Genomic DNA, 12,412 nt, shown 5'->3' with positions numbered 1-12,412 from the left:
CTCCTAGGCCGCCGGTTGCAGCACCCCACATTAACTTGCCTCACAGTCTCTCTCTCTGACTTCTGGTAAAAGAGGAAGCGCCCACCTCCTCCCTGGAGGTGAAGGTAGGTAGGACTCCCAGCACACCAGCAACACAGAGTCTTTCTCACCCCAACCACTTCCCTCTGCGTCGGAGGTCGCAAACTGGTGGTCAGTTACGGGAAAATCCCACTTTCCCACAACTCCTGTTGCCAGTCCTGCCTACTGGCCTTGCATCTCACTTTGGAAGGTGGCATCTCTATCTTGACACGCCAGGTCAACGGAGACAAGAAGAACCCAATTTAACACCGTGTTATTTTTCTGGTAAGTTGCCAGGCTCGTAAACACATAAAGCATTTTGTTGAGTGAATAAATATTGCTCTCCCTCTCTCTTCATAGTTTGTTTTGTTACTGTGTTTTCGGCTCTCCAACTAAATTTTAAGCTCCTCTAGGACAGAGAGTATGCCTTACACAGAGCAGGACCTCATAGAATCCACGTTACTCCAAGTGTGGTCCTGGGATCGGCTACGTCATAATTATACGAATGCTTGTTTAAAATGGAGAGCCGGCATCCATGCCATATGAACTGACTTGAAGCAAGGAGCTGCATCGTAAGTGAGTTCTTCCAGGCACGTGTATTTACCCAGGCATTGTCTCCAGCAACAGAGACTAGAAAGCTTGGGGACTGGGGAAGGAGACAAAGAGAACTGGGGGGCACACACTTGTCAGAAGAACGCGTCTCAGTAGAAGTTTCATTGTCTGTTGTCCTAGCAGAGAGTACCTGTATTTACTGTGCTTTCTTCCTCTATCTCCAAGAGTAATTTTGACTGTTACATTATAGAAGAAACATAAAAAAAACACCTATACCAGCACATACAGAAACTGAATGTACTTTGGACAGTTCGCTCATGCTTCTAAGTGTTGCAGATTTTTTCCCCTTTCTGGATTTTGAGCAGGGTCTGTGTCCAGCTCATCCTCCAGTATATCATCTTGCCCAAACTCTGCATTTATTGTGGGGGTTTCATTTCTTTGAGATTTCTTTCTACTGTGCCTAGCCCAATGCCCTGCATGTGTACAGTAAGCACTTGATAAACGTTCCAGTCTCCTGTCAAGATTTCAGGGTTTTGACGAAGAATTCAGCAAGTAGTAGAAGAAAGAGGCAAATCCAAAGCATTAGGTGTGGGTGTTATGACATATTGTCTTGACGATCACTGCTGAGGGGAGGACAGAGAACTATGTAGACAGACAGTCGGCACATGAATGAGGTAATTAGAAACACTTGGTGTGCAAAGAGGCGTGACTGTGCTTATATTTTTGTGAGGATAATCGTAATTTCAATTATTTTCCCAGCACTTCAGATTTCTGGGTTGGCACCTACTGTTAAAATATGCACCTGGAAATCTTAAGTAAGACTTTTGTTTCTTCTTGAGCTCCTCTGACATGTTGGATGGAACTCCACTTTTACAAGGAGAAATTTTACAGCCATTGTCTTGAGTACCTTGAAGTGAGTAAGACTCCCCAGTGGAAATGTTTTATTGTTAAAACGGGGTATTCAAGATGCAAGGAATGAAGTCAGCACAAGAATTGGACAACCATTTCTCCCCATTGACATTCCTGATCTTTTTTGACCTTTGTAGTGGACTGTATCAGATTCTTTGGATTTGACCTCATACTTAACACAGAGGAAGAACCCATAGAAAATTGATTGCTGACTCTACAGTGCTATGTACAATGTGATGTTGTATATTTGGCTCTCTCCTGGAAGGCAAAGACTGGAGTCTCTAAACCTCTCCTAGTATATGAAAAAATAAAAATAATAGAGAAAATCAACAAAACCAAAATTTGGTTTTTAGAAAAAAGAATCAACAAAACTGACAAAACTTTAGACTAACAAGAACCAAAGAGTGAGGACTCAATTTATTAAAATCGTAAGAGTGAAAGAGGGGATATTAGGACTGAGCTGGCAGAAGTAAAAAAGATAAAAAAGAAATACTATCAGTAACCGGATTATTTGAAATGAAATTAAGGAATTCCTAAAATCCACAAAATACCAAAACTAACTAAAAAAAAAAAAATAGAAAACTTAAATAGCTCTACAATAAGAAAAGAAACTGATTTAATAATTTAAAATTTTTCCACAAAGAAAAGCCCAGACTAGATGACTTACCACTGACTTCTACTAACCATATAGAGAAATATTAATACCAATTCTTCACAAACTCTTCTGAAAAATAGAAGAGGATGAAATATTACCCAACTCATTCTGAGACAAGGATAGTCCTGTTAACATCACAGAAAAGAAAACCACAGACTAACACTCCTATGAACATACAACAGTCCTCAGTAAAATACTAATAAAGTTAATCTAGCAAGGTATTATAGAAAGGATTATACAACATGACCAAATGAGATTTAGATTTTTAAAAATGCACGGTAGGTTTAATATCTGAAAATCAATTCATATAATAGGCTATATTACAGGGCAAAAACCAGGTGATCATTTAAACAGATGAAGAAAAAGCATTTGACAAAATCCAACATCCTTTCATGGTAAAAACATGTAGCAAACTAGGAATAAAAGGGAACTTCCTCAAATTGGTAAGATATCACACAGCACCAACAACTGATGTGACACTTAAGGGTGAAAAGATGAGTAATTTCTTCCTGATTCTTGTCTGCAACTTTGTGCTTGAATTTTCAATAGGTATCTCAAACCATACATATTTTGAACTGAACTTTTGGTTTCCTTCAAATCTGCTTCTTCTTTGCTTACCTCTTTCTTAGTAATTAGAATCACTGTTCTCCCAACTGGGCAAACTAAAAACCAAGGTGCCATCCTCATTACAAGCTTTCTGCCCACATCTCTTAGCAAGTCTTGGTTACACAACTCCAAAACATATCCTGACTCCATTTCTATTCCTTCTACCTCCATAGTCCAAGTCAAACATATTTCACCTTGACTACTCCGCTGGGCTCTGACCTAATCTCCTTATTTATTGATATTTTTTTTTTTTAAGAGAGAGAGGAGTGAGAGAGAGAGAGAGACAGAGAGAGAGAGAGAGAGAGAAGGGGGAGGAGCAGGAAGCATCAACTCCCATATGTGCCTTGACCAGGCAAGCCCAAGGTTTGGAACCGGCGACCTCAGTGTTCCAGGTCGACGCTTTATCCCACTGCGCCACCACAGGTCAGGCCTTTTTTTTTTTTTTTTTTAAATACTTTTTTTTTCTTATTTATTCATTTTTAGAGAGGAAAGAGACAGACAGACAGACAGACAGAAGGGAGGAGCAGGAAGCATCAACTCCCATATGTGCCTTGACCAGGCAAGCCCAGGGTTTTGAACTGGTGACCTCAGTGTTTCCAGGTCAACACTTTATCCACTGCGCCACCACAGGTCTGACCTAATCTCCTACCTCCTACTCTTGCCCCTCTAAAATCCATTCTTGCCATAACAGCAGGCAGACCCTTAAATATATACATTAAATCATGTCACTACCTTGCTTAAAAACCCAATGGCTTTTTGTGGTAGCAAACCTTCAAGATGGCCTCAATGATATCTGGCTTCTTGTTTTTATGCCTTATGCATTCCCTTCCCACAATGAATAGGGCTGACCTCTGCAACCACCAGGATACTGGAGAACTGATGCTTTGAAAAGTCCAGAGCTAGGACATGGGACACTGTGTCTTTCATCTTGCACTTGTTCTGGGGAAAGCCAGCTGCCATATTATAAGGACACTCAAGCAGCCTGTAGAGAGGATTGCATGACAAGGTGCTGGAAGGTTTTTTTCAAATAACGAATACCAATTTGCCATCTTGGAAGTGGGTACTTCAGCTCCAATCAAGCCTTTAAATGATTTCAGCCCTTGCTAATACCTTGATTAAAACCTGATGAGAGACTTTGAGTGAAACCATCCACTTAAGTGGCTCCCAGTTTCCTGACTCTAAGAAGCTATGTGAAATTTGTCAAAAACAAAACAAAAAAAAAACACCTATTGCTTTACACTACTAGGTTTTGAGAAACACTTTACATGGCAATTGCTAACCAGTGTAGATTTTGGTACGTGGACTTTGGGTATTACCACAGCAAAAACAAAGTGTAAGTGTAACTTTGGAATTGGGAAGGGGATAAAAGCTGAAAGAACTGTTGAGAAAGTGTGCTAGTGAAACGTAAGGTGTTTTGACTGTTTGTATGATCTCAATAACCATAGAGAAGGCTACCAGAGAGGACTTAAAGGGAAAAAAGAAGCCCTGGCCAGTTGGCTCAGCGGTAGAGCGTCGGACTGGCGTGTGAAGGACCCAGGTTCGATTCCCGGCCAGGGCACACAGGAGAAGCGCCCATTTACTTCTCCACCCCTCCGCGCGCCTTCCTCTCTGTCTCTCTCTTCCCCTCCCGCAGCCAAGGCTCCATTGGAGCAAAGATGGCCCGGGCGCTGGGGGTGGCTCTGTGGCCTCTGCCTCAGGCGCTAGAGTGGCTCTGGTTGCAACATGGCAACGCCCAGGATGGGCAGAGCATCGCCCCCTGGTGGGCAGAGCTTCGCCTCATGGTGGGCGTGCCGGGTGGATCCCGGTCGGGCGCATGCGGGAGTCTGTCTGACTGTCTCTCCCTGTTTCCAGCTTCAGAAAAATGCAAAAAAAAAGAAAGAAAAGAAAATGGCACTGGAAACTAGAAGAAATAGGATCCTTATACACATGACAGAAAGCAGCAACTAAACTATGATTAAATAGAAAGTAGAAAATGTGCCCAATGAACTGGGCAGTCTAGGTAAGGAGATCTCTGGTAGAGTGTTGTTGAAGATACCTCTTGCCTTCTACTTCTTGCTTATATTTAAATATAAGAGGAAAGTGATAATGATCAAGGAAGAATTGTTAAACAAAAGAAGCCTGAACCTGAGGGTTTTGGAAATTCTCGGCTTCTTCTAACAGCCAAGAATAAGATTAAGAAATGGTATGAGGCCAACGTCAAATCCATTGCAGCAATCCATAATTTGTTACACCGCAATAGATGACATATACCTTCCATCACATTCAGAATAAAATCTCATTCATTATCATGGCCTTTAGACTCCTATATCACCCTCTTCCCACTTCTCTGGGCTCCAGCCAGGCTGAATTTCTCTCATTCTTGAGTGCACCAGGCTCTCGTCCACCTAAGCAACGTTGTGTTTTCCATTCCCTTGATTTCAAATGCTCTTCCTCCAATATGCTCATGGCTGGCTCTTTCTTATCATTCAGTCCTTCCATTTGTACTTAGGTCAACTATATTTAGGTCAAATACAGAGGGAATTATAGAATGAAAAGGCAAAGTTTCTTTATGGAGGCGACATTTCTACTATGATCTGAATGACAAAAAAAGATATTAGAATCACTCAATAGCTGATATTTTTTCTAATTTATTTATTTGTTTATATTTTAATTGTCTCTATAGCACATCAGAAATGTAAAATGCATTAGAGACACTGTCTTTCTTGTTCACCACTATATCCCCCACCCATAGTAGGAACCCCATAAATGTCTGTTGAATGAATAAGTGAATGAATGAATGAATACTTAATTTAGGTAACTGGGGCTAGATCCTACAGCTAGAAACTGATAAAACCGGTAACCCAACACCCTTAACTTCTTGCCTTAATTATTTGAACATTTCTAATGTAACTGATATTGTTAATGACTTCAGATCTCTATACATATTGACACAGCCTTTCTCATTATGTTGTGTGTTTCTGTATAACTAGAAGAAAATAGCATCACACAATCTTAGTTCCAGAAGCACTTATTCTATTGAAGATGTGGTCAAAGTTCTTCAGCCAGGCTCTCAGGTAAGGAAGGGTTTATTATTTCATTATTTCTTTCTTTCCTCCCCTTAATAAATTTCAGAGAAAGAAACATTACCAAAGAAAAGCCCACCACAGGGAACATGAACATCGAGAGGCCATATGGAGCTGAGTGGGAGCCATTAGAACCACTTCATCTTGTGTGGAAGTAAAATCCCTCCGGCAAGTACAGTCAAGACACGAACTCATTGCCACATGGCAGGGAGTGTTCCGTCCGGGTGATTATTTTTGTAACTCCATCTGCCTGGCCTCACCAGCAAATCCGACAGCATGCTGGAACGTTGAGACAATGTCACCTCAGGGGAGAATCCAAGCTCTCTCATTATTCGGTTACTCTAGGACTTATGGGGGGTCCTTTCCAGCTGAGAGTTCTGTTTTGTTCTCACTGGGGGTGAAGTCCATTACTCTCTCTGGGATGCCCTTCTGGCTCACTCAGCAACCCTCCTAAGTTAGCTTCGTACTGAAAGCTTTTCTTGAACCAAAGAGTCAAAAGGCATAAACAGCGACTGGCTTTGAAAACTGTGAACAACTTGGTCTCTTTCATTAGTCTCATCTGTAATAATAATCCCTCCGTAATAATCCCTCAACACACACACACAGATATACACAAACATACAGTACCCATATTCACAACACATATACCCATATAGCACACACACGTAATTCCTTTAATAGTGACTCTTTCAAATTATCATATAAAAATGGAAAGGCGGTTGGTTTCACATCTTACTAAACTACCTTCTTAAAATCCTGGTTTTGTCCTTATTTGAAATATATATTTGCATGTTATGTGCTCAAACTCAAGTGCAAATTGCAGTCTTTCTGGGATAGTAAACAAGTTACATAGGCAGGAAGTCTGAGTTGAGACAATACTTCCAATAGATACCTGTTGGTCTTTGCCTAAATGCTCAACTCAGCAAACCAGAGCAACAAATTGCAGTGCAATGCAATTTGGAAGTTATGGTGGGAGGAAGCAATGTACTGTCTACACATAGAGACACCTGAATCCCCAGTTTCTATTACCTAGTAGACTTTCTGCCTGGAGTAATGGTCTCTTGTATTTAACTATACAATATTATGTTAGTTTAAGGTGTACGATAAAGTGACTCAACATTTGTATACCTTCCAATGTGATCACCTCACTGTCTAGTAATTAATTATCTGTCACCGTGCAAACTTGTAATGACATTACTAACATTCCCCTTCACCTTTTTCACCCACCCCTCCACCTCCTCCGCTCTGCCAGCCATCAGTTTGATCTTTGTTTCTGAGAGTCTGTTTTTGTTCTATCTTAATACGACTTTGGCATTAAATCCCCTCTGGAATAAACTTGTCGCCTTATTGCATTGCTTGTGTTCGGGTAACCCTTATTTTACTTAACTGTGGCCCCAAAGCACAAGGGCAGTGATGTTGGCAATTTGGATATGCCCCAGAGAAGCTGTAAAGGGCCTCCTTTAAGTGAACAGGTATGTGTGTATAGGAAAAAAGCCCAGTGTACACAGGGTTTGTACTATCCAGGCGTCCTCTATGGGTCTTGGGATGTATCGCCCATGGATGGAGGGAGACTCCTGTGGTGGTCAATGTGTGGTTTTCAGACCAACAGCATCAACATCCATGGGGAGATGGTTAGAAATGCCCCACTTCAGACCTGCTAAGTTGGGGCCCCAGCCATCTGTGTATTAACAAGCTCTCCTGGTGATGCCGATCCAGGCCGATGAGAACCGCTGACTGAACAGTAGCCACGATGCAGATCTTGCCACGCTGCACTTGGAAAAAGCATTAGCGTGGGCCCAGCGGTGGAGACTCCTGGCCATATTTTTATCCTGGGGATCTCCCCGCCAGCTCCTCCATGCTTCAAGGTGCCTAGGCAGCTTCTAGCTGCAAAAAGCAAATGTCATTATGACTTAGGCCTCCTGTTACAAGATGCCCTGCTGAGAAGCACCTGGGGGAGCAGCGCTGCCAGCTGGCACACAATCCGTTCTGATTAGGCGTTTTGGATGATGGCTTCTCAAGGCAGAGAGAGTGTGAGTGCAACTTCCCCTGGTGAGGGGCTGGCGCCAGGTTCCATGGCTCTGCTGCCTGGTGGCCTCTCTGTATCTGGGAGGTCCTCAAGGGATGCTGTTGAAGCAGAAATGGGGGTGGGTAGGTATGGAAGCTTCCAGGACCTGTGACTTTCCTTTCATGAGAGGATTCTCAGTTTCCAGACATTTACTAATAGGTCCAGATTCAAACTCCAATGGGAAGAGAATACAGTCAGTTCCTTCTGCATACCAGGTCTGTTATCTGGTCCTGTCTCTGACCACGTCGCCCTGGGAAAGTTAGTTAACCTTCTCTGACCACAATTGCTCCAGAAATAACACTGGAGTAATAATACCTCCCCAACACTTCAATCACAATATTCATTCATCAATAAACATGTACTACATACCTACTATGTACAGTGCGGTACAGAAATTTGTAAGTGAGAATTGAAGATGCATAGCACAGAATCAGTTGGAAACATAAACACATACACACAGATGACACTCACACTTGTTTACCAATGTAATGTGGTGACGGCCACACCAAGTCTGACGGGAGCCGAGAGGAGGAAGTGTGGAGGCGACTGCCCAGCTCCATTTCCCCATTATTCTCTTTTAATTGAATTTATTGAGGTGACATTGGTTCACAGAACAGGTTTCAAGGGTACAATTCAACAAAACATATCTACACACTGCATCATACTTCCTTTGCCCAAAGCAAAGTCTCTCTGTGTCCCCATTTATGCCCCCTCTGCCCACCTCCCCTGCCCCCCCTTTCCCTCTGCCTATCAGCATGCTGTTGTCTGTGGGCTATATGTGTATATATCTATATCTATATCTATCTAATCTAATCTATATCTATATCTATAGATATATATGGGTTTTTTTTTCTTACCTTCTTAATCTTCTTTTATCCCTCCTCCCTTATTTTCTGATAGCAGCACCCAAATCGGCACTAAGTCACTTGGCCTCTCCCATTGGACCCAGTCTTGGAGAAAGTGTCAATCAAGCCGCAAAACCCTCCACTGGTCAAGGGATGGGCCCTGGGCCCTGATTACAGCTTCTCTTGGGCATATCCAAATTGCCAACATCACTGCCCTTGTGCTTTGGGGCCATGGTTAAGTAAAATAAGGGTTACTTGAACACAAGAAATCCAATTAGTCATTATGTGTCTGTAATTACATTATTGAGCTAATAAAGCAAAGGCTGAAAAACATTTCAATTTCGTTTAAACAAACAAGGAAGCTATGAAAAAATTACCTATTTTCATTTCCTGGATCCTAGAACTGCTTTCCACGAAATAGTTATTCAGCTTTTCCTTGAGTTCTGGGAGGCCCCAATATGCTGCTAATAAATGCTTGTTCACCCGGAGTTGTTTCTGTTGTTTGCAACCAGGGAACTCTAACTAATACAATGAGCATGGTATATTCACTGTGAAGCTCCCTGAGCTTAGGCACTGGGGCCCTTGCTTGCAGAGGCCCCTTCCAAGGCACGAGCCCAGCAATGTCTTCACAGGATCATGTTTCTGTTACACTGCGCAAGTAAGACTTTAATAGCAAGTGGTTAAGACCACTGCTTCTTTCCACTCTGGCTTACATTCAATCACATTTCTTTTTGTCTTGGGTAATAATGGAATGGCCAAAGACATTTGGAAAATTCAGCTAAGGGGAAGCCGAGTTAGTTTAGTTTGGGTTTAATGCAAGAATTATTAGATTTTCAGTCACTTTCAAATGTAGTAAAGTTACTGTCAGTCATTTCAGCTTAGGAAAACCACAAGTTTTACACATCCTGAACCATCTATAATAAAAAACAAAATATGATCAACCATGTTAGAGGAATGGTGAAATTATATTGCTGTTTCTCTATTGAAAGTTATATTATAAATAATATTATAAAACTATTGTCATATAAAGATATAGCAAAAGAGTATTCAGCCAACAAAATTAGAGAAAAAGTAATATAGAGGCATATCAGGCAATTAATTAATAAAGTATCCAATGACTTTTGTATGTAGTGTTGGTCAGCTTTTCACAACTTGAATTTGTTGTGATTTTTAAAATTCTAAACAAATATTTATGTTCACATCTAACTTTTATAATTCTTTATTGAAGAAGGCCTGCAAATTAAATAGGCTCAGTCTGCACAAAGCCTGATCCACCCTGCAGTAGATTGTATATGGGATGACTCTTTGGAAACTGACTCATTGTGTCGATGTAAAGAATGACATCTTCATCCAGGAAACATTTTACGGGGAGCTGACTTTATGTCAGGCTTGGGCAGGTTCTGAGAATACAAAGTGGAAAAATCCAGTGGTTCCCAGACCTGGCTGGGCAGCCGAACTCTGAGAAGTTTTTAAAATATATAGATTTTTGGGTCCAAATGAGACCCACTGAACCAAATATCAGGAGGAAGACTATACATCTATATTTTTAATAAATTCCCAGAGTGATTCTTATGGAGTCAAACCAGCTTTGGTCCTCTTGTAATCAGCACTGGAGTGAGATGTTGTCTTTGCTGCTTTTGCTGCCTTCAAATTATTTAAGCTCCATTGGGAGAGACTGAGAACTAAGTCCATAATTATGGCATTAGGCCGTGTTTGAGATACGGGCATTCGAGAAACAAGAAATTTGTCTCCATCGGTTAGAGAAGTCTTTTTTGAGCAGGTGATACACGTTAACATTGGGCCTGTTTCTGGTTAACTCAAGAAAATGTAATTCCTTTCTCAATATAAATATTTTTACATCCTAAAGCTCAAATGGCTGACCCTCACTGACTGTTTCCCAGTGAGCCAGCACCACCCAGCATGGGAACCCTGTTATTGCCTCCATTTTTTTTTTTAACAGAGAATGAGAGTCAGAAAGAGGGATAGACAGGGACAGACAGACAGGAATGAAGAGAGATGAGAAACATCAACCATTAGTTTTTCGTTGTGACACCTTAGTTGTTCATTGATTGCTTTCTCATTTGTGCCCTGACCATGGGGCTACAGCAGACCAAGTAACCCCTTGCTCGAGCCAGGGACCTTGGGTCCAAGCTGGTGAGCCTTGCTCAAACCAGATGAGCCTGCGCTCAAGCTGGCCACCTCGGGGTCTTGAACCTGGGTCCTCTGCATCCCAGTCCGACGCTCTATCCACTGCGCCACCGCCTGGTCAGGCTATTACCTCCATTTTTATAGACAAGGAGACTGGGCCCCGGAGAGGTTAAGCAGCCTGCCCAGCTCACACAGACAAGTGGCGGGCAGAAGTGCCCCACCCTGGCGATCTGACTCCAAGCGCATATACTTTCCACCTTGATACACACCACTCCCCTTTAATTACATACATGACTCTGGACAAGCATCAGCCTCCAGAGCCTCTATTCAAACCGGGGTCTGAAGTCTCCAGGGGGCTTGTTAGAAGTGCAATACTCTAGATCTACTGAATCAGAATCAATATTTTAAGAAGGTCCAAGGGGATCTGCATGCATGGGGGAGGGAGAGGAGCAGTGCTCAGAAGAGGGGGGTGGGCAGGTGAAGAAGAAGGCTTCCTGGGTAAGGGCCAGCCTCATGGCGGGGCGGGGAGGGGGGAGGATAGAACTTAATGGAGACTCCTTCTCCAGCAGAGGAGAGAATGCCCAGAGATGTAAAACAAGACATGATTTCTACTGAAACTTCTCACTCAATACCCCTCTCCCCACCCGCACACACGCACTGTGTGACCTTCTAAACCTGCGTTGTCTAATATGGTAGCAGCTGGTCCTGTGTTGCAGTTGAGTCTTTGAAATGTGACCAGTCCAACTTGAGATGTGCTGTAAGTGTAAAATACACATCAGGTTTTGAAGATTTAGCATAAAAGAGAATATTTTTTCTTGATAATTATGCATATCGGTTATAAGTCGAAATGATAGTATTTGGCATATATTGGGTTAGATAAAATGTGTTATGACAGTTAATTTTATCTATTTCTTTTATCATATGTGGCTTCTAAAAAAAATTTAAAATAGATAAATGCGGCTTCCTGGACATCATAAATTACATTTGTTGAGAGCCAGCAAGCATTTGTGGCTTGTGTTGTATTTCGGTTGAACAGCAGGGACCTAAATCCTGTGCCTCAGCAGTTATGGAGCACTGAAATTTCTCTACTTGCTATCAAGTGAGAAAGGTGACAGCAGCCGCACGCAAGGGAAATTTACAGGATCAGCATTTACCTCGAGATCAGACCCGTGTCTAATCGGGCTGCCTTCTACCTGGGCTGAGCCAGGAGCGAGCAGGGCTTGCTTCTGTGGCTCTGAAGAGGTGGCAGAGCTGGTCTCTAGATGCGTCAGGGCTTTGGATTTGGGGCTGAGAGAGGAGTCTGTGCGGTTTCTGGGGAACAAAGTGGCGAGCCAGAGAATAAAGGAGGACTCTGTGCTTCGATGGCCTCCACAGCGCTGGGGTTGTCTTTCCCATGTCTTGACCCCTTGAGAATAACAGCTCCATTTGCCTCCTGGAGTCCTTCTTAGTTCAGCACATGCTTAGCTAAACAGAGAGAATACATAAATAGAATAAATATTAAATTACATCTCAG

This window comes from Saccopteryx leptura, chromosome 5, assembly GCF_036850995.1.
Source record: "Saccopteryx leptura isolate mSacLep1 chromosome 5, mSacLep1_pri_phased_curated, whole genome shotgun sequence".
NCBI classification, from domain to species: Eukaryota; Metazoa; Chordata; class Mammalia; order Chiroptera; family Emballonuridae; genus Saccopteryx; species Saccopteryx leptura.
This window is presented reverse-complemented; position numbering follows the sequence as displayed.